This window comes from Rhinichthys klamathensis, unplaced genomic scaffold (genome assembly GCF_029890125.1).
Source record: "Rhinichthys klamathensis goyatoka isolate OS25496 unplaced genomic scaffold, OSU_Roscu_1.1 h1tg000198l_1, whole genome shotgun sequence".
NCBI classification, from domain to species: Eukaryota; Metazoa; Chordata; class Actinopteri; order Cypriniformes; family Leuciscidae; genus Rhinichthys; species Rhinichthys klamathensis.
In genome coordinates this window covers 108,689-128,260 of record NW_026606724.1, presented here as the reverse complement: position 1 = coordinate 128,260, position 19,572 = coordinate 108,689, and positions in this window count along the sequence as shown.

Below are 19,572 nucleotides of genomic sequence, written 5' to 3'. Positions count from 1 at the left end.
CAGAAATTTAACATCTAGTTTACTTTTATTACTAGACTCCTGTCTATCAGCTGGCCACTCGATACTGAGCTTTTCAACAGCCCGTTTTTTTATTTTTTGTTTTTTTTAGATAACACATCCATCAAACCTTCTTCATTTGCAGTATAATGTGACAAACTAGTTTCCTCTGATGCAAAACTTTCGACATCCAGCTCCACAGAACTGGATAATCTTAATTCAACATCATCATGTGCCTTCACCCGGGCAGAAGTAACCGCCGCAGCGCGTGCTTCCAAAGCCGGGTGAGAGGCACTGGATCCCGCCGGAGAAAGCCGAGATAGGGCGGAGCCCGTCTCAACGTCGCCGGTGAGATCCATCTGCGAAACCCCAAGACAAGCGCCGCCGCTCTGCCTCAACAGAAGCGGGACCCGAGCCTTGAGGAGCTCGCAGCAAATCACTCTCCTCGAAGAGCGATCGCCGCGAGCGCAGAGTTCTCAGAGGAAAGCGCTCGCAATGCTCACAATCGACTCCCTCGAGAGCCGACTGGGCATGCTGAACTCCCAAACAAGCCACACATAGCTTGTGTGAATCCCCACCCGTGATGTATCGAGTACAGGGGGGAACACACTTCTTATACTGCTCGCTCATATTGTTTTTTTAATATAATATATATAGTGATAAACTCCTGACAAAACAGACAAACACAATCGACAGATTCAGACACACACAGAGCTGCTGAAGTACAAAAAGCTGGCGTATTGTGTGCTCAGGGGATACTTATAGCTTCCTGGTCGATGACGTCACTCGCCGTACGCTCATTCTCTCCATTGACTGATTTCATTCATGCTTCAGACGCGTCACGCTGAGGGCGTTCCCACTGCGATTACACGCAGCGGTAGTCCCTGAAGGGGAACAATGGTTTTGCCACTTGCGATAAGTAAATATAAATACTTTCATAATAAGTAGGCTACTCTTTTTAAAGCAACACCAAGGAACTTTTCCTCTGCGGTCGCCCTACAGGTTGGAAGCGGAATTGTCCATTACCGCTGTCGTAAATAATTTAGCCTAGCGCAGCCAACTGTCGCACGCTCACGCTCGCTGTTTATCCAGCCCCGGCTTTGGAATCAACAATGTCCGACATCCCAACCTGCAAGAAGGGGGGGGGATTTGACTAGCTTTCGTGAGGCACACTCTCGCTCTCTCCCTCTCTGCCGTGCGCGCGCTATGTTATGCGCGCAGTATGTTGTCTCGCATGCGCGCTCTAGATTCCGGGAGATTTAAACTAATTTGCGGGCATCAGGGAGACGCTAACAATATACGGGAGACTCCCGGTAGACTTGGGATGTCTGCAATGGCCACAGACAATTTGAGGAAGTGGTGGGGGAAGTGACGTATGCCGTAAAGCAGTCGAATTTTGTAGTTCTTTTTGTGCTCCGGTTAATACCCGAAACCCGAAGTGACATAGTGCGAGTAAAAGCGATACAGACCACGTCAGGCGATGGCGTGTCATTTAACCTATTGTAAGTCGATGTACCATCACAAGGGTCTTGGAAATATATTATGAAGGTTGAAAAACTACATAGTGTTACTTTAAAAGTAGGCTAAAGTGTACTGACAGAGCAATTTTCTAAAAGCACCACTGGGCCACATTTTTCATGATCTTCAGAAGTTGACGTGCGAATGGCTTATTTATAGTCGACTGCATATTATGCTGTGATAGAGTGTTGTAACAACAACCAAAAAAAAGCCATGCTTTAGCTTTAAACACCAGAAATATTAATTTTTTTTACTGGAAAATGTTTTATGTTTCACATTCAAATATTCAGATGATTCATCTTCCCCTCTCTCTCTCTCTCTCTCTCTCTCTCTCTCTCTCTCTCTCTCTCTCTCTCGGTCACTGCCGGTAGAGCCGCGGATGCAAGAGTCTTTGTCTTCATCTGAAACGCTATAGTCTCCAGGAGAGGAAAGGCTGGGTGGCTCCAGATCTACTTTTGCAAGGCCCATTCCACCCCATGCTCGCTTTTGGGTCCCAGATCATTAGATGGCTCTTCCCAGGGGTCCACCTCTACTTCCTTCATCGAATCCCGGCCCTGCCTTTCACCTCGCTTTGAAATTAGACACTGGAATGATGAAGTTATTTATTATTCTCAGTCCTCCCCACTCATTCTCCTCTGGAGGAAAAGGAAAGGGGGAGCGAAGAGTGAGAAGAAAAGAGGCTTTGGTGGAAAAGGGAGTTATTGAAATCTCCTCCCCTCTCTCTCTGTCAACATGATATTCGTTCTTCCCCTCGATAAGTATCCAAGCCCAGCTACCGAACGCACAGTGGCCAAATCTTGACTTGGCGGCTATGCAAAGTAAAGGCATGAAGAAAGCATAGAGACCTACTTGTTCCCACAGAAGCAGACCTTGAAGTCAGGCCTGTGTTATTTTATACCGCCATACTTTCAACAACGATGTCACATATCCAGACCTCTTTGAGATCATCCAAGTTCTGCTACCACATGACCCTTTGAAACTTTGAGAGTTTCAAGTATACATCGAGCCAGCTTTGTTTAATTAAATCTCAAGTTTCAGGGATTTCTGTGACTGGCCTCCTTATAGCAAAGCAAAATTGCAAATGGGTTTTATAGCTCCTACATACACTTACTGGATGCCAAGAATTTTCTCAAAGGTGTCTATTTTTATTTCTTCTGAGGATGTTTAGGAGAATCTATTGAATTACAACTGAGTACTCCGTTCATTCTCTCGAGCTTTAAAAGAGCAACCTCTGAAGAGTACAGTTTTCTTCTCCGAAGTCAATAAGATTGTGTGGTCTGTATTTTGTAATAGCATATGAGTTGTATGTTATTTCAGTTGTTGATCCATCTTCTATGGTGGTAAAGCAATTATTGTGGCTTGGCACAAACTAACTTGATGACTTTGGCCATGGTTTTCAAAAGTGTCAGAGCAGCAGCTGTTGGCAACAAATGTCATAGTAGCACATAGCGCATGGATCTGAAGGGCATTTCAAGGGCATTTCAAGGATTTGCAGCCAACCAAAATGCCCCAAGATCTTACAGACGGAAGTTTCTATTCAGTTTAGTCAACCCAGGCTCATTGGAAGGCATTTCTGCAAAACGATAATGTGGCTTCTTGCTCATTTTGCGACACTTTAAAAGTGAGTGAAAAGCGAGTTAGTTGTATCTTAAACGGATGGCATTATGAAATCTGGCAAAAGCAATCAGCAGACCCTATGAAAATAAATATACTAAAATGTATTTAAAATACATTTATTTTAATGCTAAGTATACTACAAATACATTTACATATTTATGTGCTTAATATAAATACCCTGCAATTGTACTTTCGGTATACTAAATTAAAGTCTACTAAATTGGAACAACTAATTTTTTACTTAATGTACTTTAGTTATCCGGAAATAGTGCTGAGGTCCAACTAAAGATATACTTAAGTATATTTTGATTGTGCTAAAGTAAAAATATTGCAAGTATACTTTAGGTACATTTGAAAAATATTGCATTTAAACACTGATATCATACTGGGATCATACTATCCTTACTAATAGTAATATTTAAACACATTTTTAGGCTTAATATTAAGAAATGCGCATTGTGCAATAAAGTACTCCATAATAAAGTTTAATTATAATATGTATATCAGTAAGTCTCAAGAGATATGTCAGTAAATATGTTAATGGATTTGTAGTATATTAGTTAGTATGAAATAAATGTATTTTAGATACATGTTGGCCTCCCCTAGTGAAAAAAAAAGAATTTTAAATCCATATTTAGAGAAGGATAAAGATTAGACTGTTCTGTCGACTCTTTGTTCAAGTAAATAAACTCATTATCCACCAAGATAGAATCTACATATAATATGATAGAAGAGATCTGAAAGACCAGTTTGGTTCAAAATCACAAAATCGCATTGAAGAAAAAATGTTGAATCTAAACTGACACTCTTGAGTAGATTAAGCAACTCTCTTCAAGATCTGCCTCATGTTCTGTCAGATACCGAGGTTTGTGCTCTCGGGTTACTGCCTCACGTGTGATGTGAAGTGCTTTAACTTAAGACAGGAGATTTAAGTTAATTGCCAGAATCCATTTCCATTGGATGGGGCAAGGAGGTTTTGTGTTTTCAGGTGTTTAAGACATAGTTCACCCAAAAATGAGCATTCTGTCATCACTCACCCTCATTCTGACCATGTATTATTTTCATCTTCCACAAGGCACGAAAGGAGATGCTTGGCAGAATTTCCATTTAGCTTTACTTTTCCATGCAACAAAAGCGGATGGTGATTTAAACTGGCAAGGGGAAAATGACAAAAAACATCAACTTATCCAATAGCTTTGTGTAACGGATCAACATTTTTTGACTTCAGAAGACTTGGAAAATAGTAATCAAGACTTTTGTCCTTATTTAGACCAATATACACACTTTTGTTGTGTGGAAAAGTGCAAAGAGCAACCTTTTCCCTAAGATCTGCTTTAGAATAAAGTACATGTCATAGAGTAACTGTTGACAAAATATCAACTATTCTTTTAAACCATTAGCACAGTTGTGAACTGATGTTGAAGAGGTGGCTGCGGTCTTTACCCAGTGAAACGACGAACCTCTTCGTAAACGAGTGCCAGGGTTATAAACCTCCTCCCTGTTTCATTGGCGGCTGGAGGGTGAAGGGGGCGAAGGGTCATAAATCTCTGTTATTGATGCGTCACTGACATATGAGATCCCTGGGGAAGCCCACTCTCATATATTCAAGCTCAAGTTCAGCACATTTCTTCATGGGGCGTAAAGCAGGGGTCAAGTGTCAAAGAGCCTGTCAAAAAGGAGGGGTCAGGGGCAGTTTGGGACAATGTGATCTGTTGGTGATGTCTGTTTTTTTTTTTTTTTTTTTAGTTTAAATATACTGAATATTATGTGGAAAACACATTCAGAGAATAAATGACCAGTATATTAATATTGGAGAAATTTTTTAGGAACTGCAACACAAAAGAAGATCTCAGATTTGAATGTATCATGAAAGATATTATTTTCTAATTTTTAAATGAAAAAGGTATTTTGATACTTATCTGATATCTGTTTGTGTTTCACATAAATAGAATAACACAAAATGGGCACTTTTAGAATCCAGTGATAATATCATTGATGTACATTTGTAGTTTGTTAATATGTTTAAATAGATTTAATTTTTATATTTTATATTTTCACTTTAATTTTAGAATCAGAGTAAGGATGTGTTGTTCATGCATTTATATTAATAGAGAAAAAATGAAAAGTTATAAGAGGGGGGTTAATTGAAGTGAAGGAAGAAGGCTTTAGTGCCGGAACATTATTTCACTCTTACTGTGTGTGCTTTTGCACATTGCAGAAAAAGAAGAGTGACCATGATTTAATAATGGCTTAATAAAACAAAATCCCATGCTACAGTAGTTCTTAAGATTACTGTGCCTTCAGAAAAGGCATGCAGCTTCCACAGTTGTCATGATGTGGATTTAGTATGAGATCAAACGCAAAGAGCAAACAAATCTTGATCAGATTATTCCAGGCCTGGACATGGACAAGGAAAAGTGATAGGTATTATAATGTGATGAATGGTGATACTGTACTTCCCGGCTAACAAACAACATATGCTTTCACTTTACATTGGAGAGAAACATGATTTGGCAAAGATGGGAAAAGGTTTTTGGTGGTAATGAATATTCCTGTGTGAACAAGGCACTGACTGACTTCAATTTCAGCTCCGTTATTTTCCAGCTTTTAGGAATCAGCGAATGTGTAAAAGCCATTTTGACTGTGTGGAAAAAGTGTGCGCTGAGTGAAGAAACAGGCGTTGGTGCCGTTCCAAAGTCATATAGAACATGATCCTAAATAAAGGATGTGAGGGGCTCCTTCGGTCTGTGTTCTTGTGCGTTGGAGTTTGTGCACGTGTGTGATGAGGATGATGATGGTATTTGTGCATGTGTTCGCATATGTTCTGCTCCCGTCATTTGATGCACACTGCATGGCTGAGTCTGTGAGAACAATCGGACCTGCAGCGTTCCCAGCACAAGTCCTGCTTTCATTGCGGATCAGTCGCATAGCGCAGGTGTTCTCCAAGCCTTTGAGACTGACTAACTGAGAGTCAAGGTCTTCTAACTGATCCCTGCGGTCACAGAGAACTAGTGGTTATGGGTAATAAAGGTCCGCAGGTGGAGCGGTGGATTTGCTGAATGGCCACCCATGAATTTTTTAATGCTACCAATCCAGATCTGAATTCTGACTTGATGCAGCCTGAATCATAATTCATCATAAATCACAACTGAGCCTGGTTTCTCCCAGAGTTTTTTTTCTCCATTTCTGTCACCTGATGGATATGTGGTTCCTTGTCACTGTCACCTCTGGCTTGCCTAAATATTATTGATCTGACTGTACTGACGCTGTTGTATGAGAACTTAACTGAGCTGGGCAATGACATATTTTTTGCAGACCTGCTTTATGGATGAAATGAATAATTCTTTACAACTGAACTGACTCCAGCCGAACAACAGCCGGAATGCATCGTTTTCCTGTTATCACTGTAAAGCTGCTTTGACACAATCTGTATTGTATTAAGCCAAATAAAGGTGACTTGACTTGATTTTATCAGAGAAATAAGGAATGCTTCACTGAAAAAAAATTGAAGCAATTTTCAAACAGAAGTTAGCAAATTTCACAAATAATGACAAAGTCACACATTGATTTAAACATGAAGTTTTGAAGTAGAAATACTCCAATAACTCCAATAAGTCATGAAACTCTAGAGGACGCAGGCTGACAGATCCTTTACATGCAATCTGCAAGCTATCACACCGTTCACACTATCAAAGTTGATCTGAACCCATCCACCTCCCCAGCTCCACCTGCCTAGATCTGCTATGTGATTTATTTAGGCTTACATGCTCACAGCAGTGTGTCTGCGTATCTATTAGCAGTAGCAAGACCAAATACATTTACACCGCCCTATTCATTAACATGCTGAAAGTATTTCAAGAGTTGTCATAATTTAAATGTATTTAGCCCAAAAAAGCATCCTAATGAAGAAAAACAAAACAAAAGTTAGTATTTGATTTTTATTGTTAATCTTGTTTATTTTTTTTTACAAAGTGAGTGACACAAATGGCCTGTTTTGAATGATTCGTATTATGTCTTATTGGATTGGATTGATGAAGATGACCTTTGTAGCTTAATGGGAAAATGTTTTTTTTTTCCTGTCCACACAAAACAGACCTTTTTCTGATCTAATCCTACCTGCTAATCCATTCCCAATGTCCTAATGTTCCACAGGACACCTGTTTTCTGTGTAAACGTAGACTTACACTGATGACCTTTTACACAGGAAACAGTTCAAGTTGCAGTATATTTAAATGCAGTTCAGGAGGTCACCATAATCAGCGTGGGACGATCAATCCTGGAACGGCTCGCTTCTACTCCAAACGGCAGTTCCTTTTACGGCTCCTCTTTGATCCAGCCCTTTCTCGATTCTCTGTGATTGCAATTCTCTCTGCAGATAAAATGGATGTACATATATTTCAATAGAGCACACACTGTCCATTTTGCATGCGTATGTATATGTGCTTGTGCAATATATAGATTTGAGTGAAAGGAATTTTGTTGCGGAAGACTGCATTTACACAGTCATGCTATTCCATAATGTGGATATGATGTGTTTTCACAGCCGCTGTGAGGCACAGTAGGATATCCTGGTATATATGCGTGAAGCTCCCAAATCCTTCATACGCCTGGTTCTACTTAGCTCTTCTGCACTTATCCTGATGAGGTCTAGAGTAATTTCCACCAGGTCTTCTCTCTGGACATGCTGCATTTGGTCACCAGCATCGGGTTGGAATAACACTTTCTGTGCTGCTTTTCACAATTGATTTTTTTGCATGTGCTAGGTACAGGAATTGACATTTTATAATCTGCTCTATATAACACACAGACCACACAGGTGGGAATTAATACAGCTTATATGTGAATTTATGGGGAAAATTCTGCAGAATTGTTTAAACAAGTTAAATGGAGATAAGAGTGCTGAAATCATAATCATATTACCTACAGTATTTAGTAAATGGACAGATATAGAGTAGGTTGTGTGATGGCCTAAGACACGAAACGAGCGGTTTGTGTGAGAAAACGAACAGTATTTATATCGTTTTTACCTCTTGTAAACACAGCCACGTCCAAGTGATCTGAGGGCGCGGGCACTTCGGTCTGTGCGTTACAAGAGGTAAAAACGATATAAATACTGTTCGTTTTCTCACACAAATCGCTCGTTTCGTGTCTTAGGCCATCAATGTGTACTTACATTTACGAGTCATTAAATCATGTTTAATTTGGACTTCTCTGTGCATGCTCTTTGAGGTGGTGACCATAGACCTGCATTATATGACTGACAGACAAGAACGGTTTGACCTAAAAATATCAAAATTGAAACTTCTGCGGAAACAAAGACACCTACATCTTGGATGCCCTTGAGGTAAGCTAAAACATATCAAAAATGTATTTCAAAGTGAACTATCCCTTTAAATAACTAGACTTCCATTTTGAAACCCTTTGCCTATCTTCATAATCTTTAGACTAAATCGTTACACATTTATGGTGAACTAAAATATACTTTAATTTCATTTCTATTGAAAAATGTATATGTCATGTATTTAAAGTCCCCCTGTCGTCAATAATTGTATCCCTTAAAACTCGTCTTTGATCACCAAAATTTCATTTTTAAAAGTTGTTTCCTCTGAAAAAATTTCTTCATGCCTTAAAAAAGCTTGAATGTAACGCAACACCCTTGCCTTATTTAGTATACATGGTTCTATGAATATGCAAATGAGTGCCGCCTCCACTCACTCACAGCAGATCCACTGGTTGACGATCACACGTTGACCTGATTGGTTACAAGGTAGTTTGTGACGTCAGAAACACCAGCGATTTCAAACCGCATTTCTGAGACTATCTTTGGTTCACTGCAGTTTTAAGGAGAAAGTGTTGACTTATGAATTTGTACATGGTTTGTCTTAAAGCACATTGAAAACACCACATCGCTTTATTTTCTCCAAAGGGGAACTTTAAATAAATGTGTAATTACACATTTGTAATGATGAAATTGCTATTTAGTTATTCTATCTAAGATATCTATATATTAACTTTAAATGTGATATTAATTAACAATGAATAACAGCTTAAAACACAGCAATATTAATAAAACATAAAAAATTGTTTTAAATATTTTAATTTGACATCATTACAAGGTGCACTTTTTAAAGAAAAGTTGAGGAAAAAGTCATGAAAGTGCACTTCTTTTCCACAAGGGTTACACATACTGACATTATTGCCGCATTCCCTGGAACGCTGCAATAATGAAACTATATCGTTTCACTAGCATTTCTAATTCAAAGATACATTCTCCTAATAATCACCAGAAAAATATTCAGAATCACTTTACTTAAAGCCTTTATGTATAATGCATGATAAAGGTATTTATAATGTACGTTATAATGATGTCACGGATAGGTGGCTATAATGAAGCGTAAGACAAAGGAGATACTCAACAAATTTGTAATCTAATTCTGAACACATCAAACAGGGAGAATGCACAACCATACAACACATAGACATCAAACAATGCAAGACAAAGAACAGACAGAAACTGAGGGCTTAAATATACGGATTAACAAAGGAGCTAACGAGAGAATTAACAAGGAACACCTGAATTGAAGATTCTAATAATCAATCAGTAATCTAATGGCGCTTTTCCACTGCATGGTACGGTACGAAACAGTTCGGTACGGCACGCTTTGGCGCTTTTCCACTGCATGGTTTGGTACGGCTCACTTGTGGCGCTTTTCCACTGCATGGTACAGTACGGCACGGTTCGGTACGACACACTTTGGCGCTTATCCACTGCATGGTTTGGTACGGCTCACTTGTGGCGCTTTTCCACTGCATGGCACGGTACGGTATGGCTCGCTTCGGCTCGCTTTAAATGGTACCACATCTGTTGAGGTTCCAAGCGTACCGTACCGATACTAAAATGTGACGTGAAAACACTGCAGATCACTGATTGGTCGGACAGAATCGTCACTACCAGCCAGTGTCATTGTATTTGCGAGACATCAAACCCACTAGATTTAAATAGTAACAGTCAGGCAGCCACCGCTGTGGCACCTGTTTTAAAACGACTTGCTTGAAGAAAAAAGAAAGAAAACTTCCAAAAAAGTAATGGCTGAATCGTAGTCAGTGGACAAAGTGCAGATGTTCCTCTAGTTGGTTGCCGAGGAGCGGATAAACTATAATGATCAGACTAAATCCCACCCACTTTGAAGCGGTACTAACTGCAGTGGAAAAGCAAACCGAGCTAAAGCGAACCGAGCCGTGCCGAGCCGAGTCGTACCACGCAGTGGAAAAGCAAAGCGAGCCGAACCGTGCCACGCCGAGCCGAACCGTACTGAGCCGTACCGAGCCGTACCAACAGTGGAAAAGCACCATAAGTAACAAACAGGCAGAGAACAGAGGAGAACTAAACCAATTAACAAACTGGAAAGCTAACCTAGAAACACAGACATGAACAGAACAGGAAAAACAAACGTGACAAATGCATTATATATTTTGATAAATAATTGTAACCAAAGGTAAAATGCATTATAATATTTGCAGATTGCTTGTTAAATCTGAAATTGGTTGTTTGTCATGTGTTTACATGTATTATACTTTAAAACACATGACAAAAAGGCATAACATAAGTACTATATTGAATTATAACTGTGGTTACAATTATTTATTAAACCATACAATTCACTGTAAAGTGCATTACAAGCATAATTAATGCATTAAAAACATATTTATAATGTATTATATAAAGGCTTTTGGTAAAGTGTTACCAAATATTCTTCCAACAACCACCACCCAGATAAGGCAGCTCAGCTCAGATGCTTCTTCAGCTGTGTGGTCATGATGAGATCACTTCTGAGCTGACACGACTTCAAATGTTCTCAGTGTTGCTGTTCCCCACCTGTTTTGTCCCCGTGGGCCCAAGCAAGCCACACGTGCTGGAACCGACCTCTCACCTTGGACACAGCTATTGAAATCTTTCCCAATGTTATTAGATCATCGCCTGTGCCATGGTCCAAAGCTTCTGCGGAGAGGAGGCCCTTCATCCAAGTTATCATTGGAATGTTGGAATTGTGTAACAAAGCAATGAAAAGCAGCACTGAGTACAGATATATATATAGATATCATACAATAGTTCACAGAATAGTTTACCTACAGCAATTTACTGGGCTGTCAGATTACATTTCTACACACAGGGTCTCAGGAAGGCTGAGTGTAGTCGACCATCAAAAAAGGGGTAGAATTCAGAGTTATGTAGCTGCGTAAATGCAGGGCAATTGATGAGTTCAGGGTACAACTGGAAACTGTCTCCCAGGCCTTGTGACAATGATAGGGCCACTGAAGTCTTATTTTGTATAGGCTATTCATTGGATCTGGGGGCCCACCAATAAAAAATAAAAAGTTTTTTTTTTCATTCTTTGCTTAGGGTTATGAAGAAGTTCGAAATACCTTTTTCAGTAGTATACTATTAGTGAACATCCTGATGCTAACCACACACGTTTAGATGAAAATGTCATTATGCTAGTGACGCATCACATCCAAGATGGTGTAACAGTGCAGGCGTGTTTTTGTCTGTCCCGTCTCATGTCCAGTCTAAATAGTTTGTAATAGTTTGTAATTAGTCTGTCTTTCCATATATTTTTATTGTTCCCGATATACTTCTCCTGCAACCCGCCTCACACAACGTGAAACGGATTTAATATCTTTATTTTCTTTACTTTTCATTATTTAACTAAACCGCAGTCAGAAGCTAGCCTTCTAGCTAGCTTGCAAACTAGCTACTAGCCATTGCTAACCACTGCTCTGCCTGCGTAAGCCAGTTTTTAGTTCGGACAATATCGGCCAGTCTGCACAGCGCGCTACCAACACAGCGCATATTCGGATTGCGTTTCCTTCCACTTCACCAGATTCTACCGACATCATCGCAGCTAGCTAGCTACAATCGAGTGGCTGTTGTTGTTTTGGCTAGCACCATTGTTCATATGCTACCATGAGTCAGCCTCGAGCTAGGCCCATCTCCCGGACAGCCGACGTGTACTAGATAATCTCCTGGGCTACAGTACCTTGTCAACCTCCTTGGACCATCTACTGTCGACACGGAGCCCCGCCGAGCCACCGCGACTGGTTTGCCGGCGTAATTGTCCGACGTGGTCTCAATGGGCTTTTCCTCTGCGACATTGCCGAAGTTTCATCTGCTAGCCCCTGCCTTCTAGCCCGGCCTGCTAGCACTCTGAACGCCGTGCCTAGTGCAGCGCCCATTGACCTGCTCCCTAGCTCACCTCTTTGCTGCTCATCGGATCCTGATTACTCAGGTTCACAGCTGATACCTGCGGGACTGTTTGGTCATATGGTATTTCATTCTGTTTATTTGCTAGGCCCCAGTCCTGTGTGTAGCACATCACATTTCTCTATCTGATCAATTGTGTCTATATATTGCCATTACCCGTCGACATTTATGGAAAAAGACAATTTTCTTTTCAAGATGTTTCCAACTCTAACTTTGAACCAATTCTATAGAATGGCCCATAACCTATTTGAACAGGATTTGTTTCCAGGTATGACTAAAAATGTGCTTTTGACTTTCATTTATATTTAGATTTTATATATACTGTATATATGTGTGTGTGTGTGTGTGTGTGTGTGTATGTATGTATATATCTATATATCTATATATCTATCTATATATATATATATATATATATATATTTATATTTATATTTATTGTCCTTGCATTCTTTCTTGTGTGACACACCTGAATGAAAGGCTCATTATGCGGGTCTTTGTCTTCTCAGGTGAGAAGCACCTAATTATTCAGGATGGGGTGGGACCGTTTACGCCCCCACACATATTGCCTTTCCAAACAAAAAATGTTTTTCACAATTTAAAACAATCTATTGTTTTATGTGAATGATTAGGCAGGATGATTTTCAGATCATTTTGAAGCAAAAACTCTTGGCGACAACATCCATTAGTCAAAAGTCTTGTGGACACATATTTAGTATGTGTTTTGTGGCCTTATTTCAGAAACTTTAATTTTCAGTTTTTTCAATAACCATGCATAAACAATATTCTCTCAATAATACAAACATGTACATACATGTTGCTCACATATTATGGTAGCCCTGTTTGTGCTAAATAGAGTGTAATTTCACCTGTGCCATTAATATGTTTATAAGCAACTGAAAAAAGCACAAATGTCAGTGCATGTCAAAACATCTCAAGGACCCCAAAAACACCTTAGACCCCAGAGGGTTAAAACATGCTAGCAATGTGCTACAACATATCAACATGTTAAAAAATGGTATCATCATACTAAAACATCCAAGCACCACACCAGCAACTTAAAATGTGATAGGAACATGGTAACACTGTTTTAGTGAGAGCAAAACATCTTTTTAAACTATTTTAAACTTTCCCAACAGGCTTTCTAAAGCCATCAAAGTTTGTTTACAGACTTTACAATAGTTTTGCAATTAAATTTCAACACTGCACTTTGTTATGCTGCAGCCTCCCTCTCTCAGTCAAACTGATCTTGTCCATAAACAGGGAAATCGTTCATTAATCCCATATAATGGCATTACTTGTACTTAAAAACAGTTACTGTTCTAAAGAAGGAGGCATATAGGCATACAGTATCTCCGATATACCTCCTCCAATCATGCCAGTAGAAAAACAAAATGTTTCCTCCTTCTGTTAGTGTTATGCTCAGGTGAATGTGCCTTGCAGAATCATTTCACTCTCAAAGTACGGAATATTCTCCACCGATGAATAAAAGGAAAGCTGTTAATATGACATGATGATGACTTGCTGCAGACAATATTGAAGACAATAGGCAATGATGAGATGCTGGTCATTGCAACATGAGAAGATGAAATCTGAAAGAGTGTTGTACACAGCTTTGGCAAACGCTTCCATCCAACCTCGCCCCTATTGCTCGTGTTGCATTTATCTGCAATCAGGATCTCCATCAGGGAGCCCATTGTGAAAGTTCTGGATCAGATCCACAGAAAAACCAGCCACAGAGACGCTTCCCCATCGCAGTGCCTCCCAACACCCACCGGCCCACCCCTCGTGCAGAACGGACAAATAACTACCATCATCCTTTGAGAGTGCTCAGTGAGGGGGAAGGAAAAACTTATGGTCCGAGCTGTAAAATCACAGACCCCAGCAGAGAAGTTTCATCAGCACTGAGGGCATTGCACTGATGAGAGTCATTTGGAACAGGAAGTACTTTCGAAATCTATGCAACAAAGAAACAGATTAGATTTGGACATCCTTATGAAATGCTAGGAACAATTGATGATGATGGTCTTTTAATTTGTTGTTTGTATTTTTGAATGATTGCATTTCAACCAGTTAATTACATTTGATGAAACAGTTTTTTGTGTTTTATGTTGCACAAAAAGGTTAATTTTATGATTATTATGAATAATGGTACAGTACTACTTGCAATGCCTGTTAAGTCAAACAGGATATCCAAAAAAGTTCAAATGTAAGACTTTTTTTGGTAGACAAGGGATTATTTGGATTGTGAAAAGTGGATGTTACATATTAGAATGGAGTCACTTTAAAGGGCATATTGCAGGTTAGAGGACCCAACGAGTCAATGTAAATGTGGCAAAGTGGTGCGGGAGCGGCAGCTCTATTATATATGACAATGGGCGGAACAACAATTTATACCAACGCTCAATTCGGTTTATAATTTCCGACTACACCACTTGGGGAATTTCGCCCCAAGAATTTAATATAACCTTGAAGCTAAGGCACGCACAGGTTCTAACCACAGTTGGAGTCAGAGACATAGGCATAGGTAATTGAAAAACATATACATTTTATTAATTATTAAAAGGCAGTTCTTTTTATATAAAAGGTGTTGGCCAGCAATCACACTCTTCAATTTACTAGGTTCTAGAGTGGGCGGCAGGGAAACCTGGGCGTACCCAAGGGCAGTCTCGAGATATCACCTCTATGAAGAGTACTCTATTCAGTGCACACACACCAGCACAGCACACACTCCACGACTCATGTCAGAGAAGACCACGACACACAGTGAGGACACTACCACCTAATTGCTCTCTCGTCTGCCCCCGGGTGGCCAGGCCCTGCCAACAAACAAAAGGAAAAAAGACATTAAAGAGCAGTGTTATGCAAAACAAAATAACAACAAATTATGAAAATTGTTATACACTTCCAGGGCGGAACCAACTCCTTGGTCCCGACCTGATCGTCACCAATCAAAAACCAAAAATAACAACAAAATCACATAAATTCAGCAGTACAATTCAATAAAAAAAAAAAACATATACATGTATAAATTCACTAATACGATAATTTGGTTCAAAACAAAACACTACTTCAAAAATACTCAAATAGTTAAGGAAATAAACCAGAAAAAAAAGGAAACAAACTCAAAACATATCACAGACACAGAGCCATCCTTCACTTGAAATGGTTCACTTGAATGGCTCACTTAGAACGGTTCACTTGAATGGCTCACTTAGAACGATTCACTTTGAAATGGTTCACTTGAACGGTTCACTCGCGACAAAACAGCACACACAAAACAGAACCCAAACAGAACAGCAGTTGATGAGGCACAGCGTGAACAAAGTCTTATGGCGAAACACAGGGCAGATAATACTCATTCAGAAGGTCGGTATCGTCCTTATCGCATGCCTTACAAAATAAAACAGAGAGGTGTTACACTGAGAGTTCTTCTCCCTTGGCTTACGCTCAAACAGTATACTCACAACCAAGCACGCTGTCCCAGAATCACCATCCCCAGACTATGCGATAGATGGAGGCGAATGTCTCCGACAAGCTCGTTGGCATGAAGCGCCGATAAATCGTACACTGTCTCAAATGTCCACATTCAACTCTCCAAACAAGTCCATAGACCCGTCAACAGCACCGCCAGCGGATAAACAGCTTCGGCAAGTTTTACAAGCAACACGTTACGCTGAACCCAGCAGAAAGCAGCAGGGCGCATAGATGACGTCACGACCCTGGATAATGACGCATGCCAAGGAACTGGTAGCTCATGCTCTTATACGCACCGGAACCCTGGCCATTGGCCAAACACTAAACGATGACGTAGGAAGTAGGAGGGGTAATAACCCTTCCTGCTACATATAGAAAAATAATGTAGGAACTAGATTTTCTTTAAAATATACTTATAAATACGCTACAGAAGCTTCTGGAGTCGTTTTTGTGAGAAAATTTTACTTCCGCATCTGAAAATGCGAGTGGCGGGCGTGACGTAACGGGTGGGAGAGCGATCGATTCAAACAACAGGTAAACAATGGATCGCAATGACATTTCGGACGCTGAGGAAATGCTTACTCATATGACGGACCACAGCCATACAATTATGAGCCTGCTATGCTGCCAAGAGAGCAGGGACAGGCCAGGATTAATGTTAGACAGAACAACGGTCAGAGACAAATTGAGTTGTGGTTTGAGGAAAACCAGTGGAGAACAGGACAGATGTCTTGGTGGGAGAGACCAGTGTTAGCTTATAGATATATACACGTTCGCTAACGATATACACTGTGCTCACAATATTGCACAGATTATTACCACTTGAGTATATTTGTATTGTACTAAAAACATACTCAAGTACATTTTTAATACACATTTTTCACCTGGGTTATAACATAAACAGAAAATTAAAGATCTGAATATTTAAACAATCGGAGTAATTTTGTTTTTCAATTACAAGTTGCCTCTATTAAGGGCATGACTACCTATATCACACTATTTGATGCCATTTTTGTACACTATAGGACGATCAATATTCTTGCTTCGGCATCCCATGTTGAACTCCATCATATCGCCGGGATGATAATCCTCCGATCTGAAGTGAACGCTACACACGACCGCGTTTCTCGAAGCCGATGCGGAAGAGAAATCCCGTCTCTTAATCTGCACAAACCGCACACCAGGCACAGAGACAGCACCGTCCTTTTTCTTGTTATGAAAACCTGTGGACTCGATGTCCTGACAGGTCGGAGTTTTTGCAGCCTCCACAAACACAATAATTTACCATGACAATGATAAATTGAAACACAAAAACTACCGAAAACACACTGACTCATGGCCGCTCTTACTGAATACCAGCCTACTCTGCACTGAGCCGAGGCTGAGGCTCCTGTCGTGACGTAAAATGATGCGATGTTGAAAAAAAAGCCGTTTTTACGAGCAGTCAAAGAAACGCTCACTTTATCTACTAAATTAGTGCCCTTATGTCGTTTTAAAACATTTTAAATCCTGCATCAACTTTTCATATGGTATTTTCATACAAGGTTATATATTCATTTAGTTTTTTTTTTACCTGCAATATGCTCTTTAAGTTAAAACCAAAACATGCATGACCAGCCCAATCTTACAGGAAAACGTCTCAGGTTACGACTGTAACCTATGTTCCCTGAGAACAGGGAACGAGACAATACGTCATCGACGTTATGGGGAACGCCTCAGGCGTGACAGGTGTCTGAAATCAAATATCAACTCACAGCAATCATGTTGACCGGCGACAGCCCGTGCATCATCAGCTTGAATGATGAGCGCGCAACCTGGATGTATAAAAAGGGTGCCTTGAAACCGTGACAACATCCTATCGTCTGAAGGGACTGTTGCAGGCAGGCCCCGAGGTATGGCAGGGAGACGTATTGTCTCGTTCCCTGTTCTCAGGGAACATAGGTTACAGTCGTAACCTGAGACGTTCCCTTTCGAAGGGGAACTCAACAATACGTCATCGACGTTATGGGGAACGAAATACCCACGCCGCCATACTGAGGGGAGTGTATGCCCAATGGCAGTGACAACTGTCAGAACCAGTAATACAAAGGACACTAAAACCACTCACCCTAGGTCACGTTGGGCTGTCAGTGACAGCACTCCCTACCGGTCATAGCCCAAGCTAATGAACCAAGAAACTGCCAGAACATAGTTCATGGGAGGTATATCTGGGCCAGCTCAAAGGCTTAGGACCACAACTTCCTAATAGAAGGGGTCCCTTCTAGGGAGTGTGGCTAGGGGACTCAAGGGACTCCCAGCCAGTCACTATTCAGGAGAGCATGCCTCCTGGCATGCCACCAGGCTGGCCTGGTGATCTATACTAAGACGCACAGTCTGGCCATAGCCTGTCTGTCCGAGACAGAGCCTCTGGAAACTGCCTTGGAAAAGGCATCCAAAACTGAAGGCCTGCAAAGCTGGCAGAAATCATTCAGTTCCGGATCACAGAGACGGGACTACCTGGAGAGTGTAACTCAACCTCAAGAAAAGACGGAAGTCGTCCACTCAATCCATGGGTCTACCCAGTGCTCGTCCTGAACACTGATGAAGTAAGAGAGGGATCAAAAACCAGGAAGGTCTGCTGATGCCAAAAACCTGATTACCCCCTATGTGGGGAGCTCCAGTACCTGAGAGCTCACATCATGAAAGGCCGGTGAGGCCTGTAACCTGGTGACCACAGTATGTGGGAGCTCATATTAGGAAGGCCGGTGAGGCCTGTAACCTGATACCCAGTATATGGGAACTCAAATCAGGAAGGCCGGAGAGGCCTGACACCTGACGACCACAGCATGTGGGAGCTCATACTCAGGAAGGCCGGGTGAGGCCTGTAACCTGGCGACCACAGTGTGTGGGAGCTCATATCAGGAAGGCTGGTGAGGCCTATAACCTGATACCCAGAATATGGGAGCTCATAACCAGGAAGGCCTGATAAGGCCTGCAACCTGACAACCACACCACGTGGGGGCTACATTAGAAAGTACATGAAACAAAAGTGCATGTACTTAGTTATTCTGAGTCCAGAAAAGGCCTGGATCAGAATAAAGAAGTTAGCCAGAAAGGCGTCTGTCGTAGCATATTTTGACGACAGGACGCATCTAGAGTGGGACCCGAGGTTAAAGACTTGGGTCTGGGCCACATAGAAAGGGACTGAAGCATACAGCGCATGACCCTTACCATAAAAATGGATTTTAGAAAGTACACAAGATGTTCCATCATGTGACTTACCATAAGTATGGTTTTGACATGACCAGGAAGGCCAGATGATGCCTATAACCTGATAGTCAAAATGTGTGGGAGATCACATTCAGGAAGGCCTGATGAGGCCTGCAACCTGACATGTGAAAGCTCACAACCACACCCTAGCGACCACAGTGAGTGGGAGTTCACATTCAGGAAGGCCTGGTGAGGCCTGAAACCTGACATGTGACAACTCATAACCAGGAAGGCCGAGGAGGCCTGAAGCCTGGTGACCACTGAATGTGGGAGATCAAAACCAGGAAGGCCGGCGAGGCCTGTAACCTGACAACCACAGTAGGAGGGAGCTCATGTCAGGAAGGCCTGACAAGGCCTGTAACCTGACAACCACACCATGTGGGGGCTACTTTCAGAAAGGCCATAAATATGGATTTTAGAATGTACATGAAACAAAAGTGCATGTACTTAGTAATT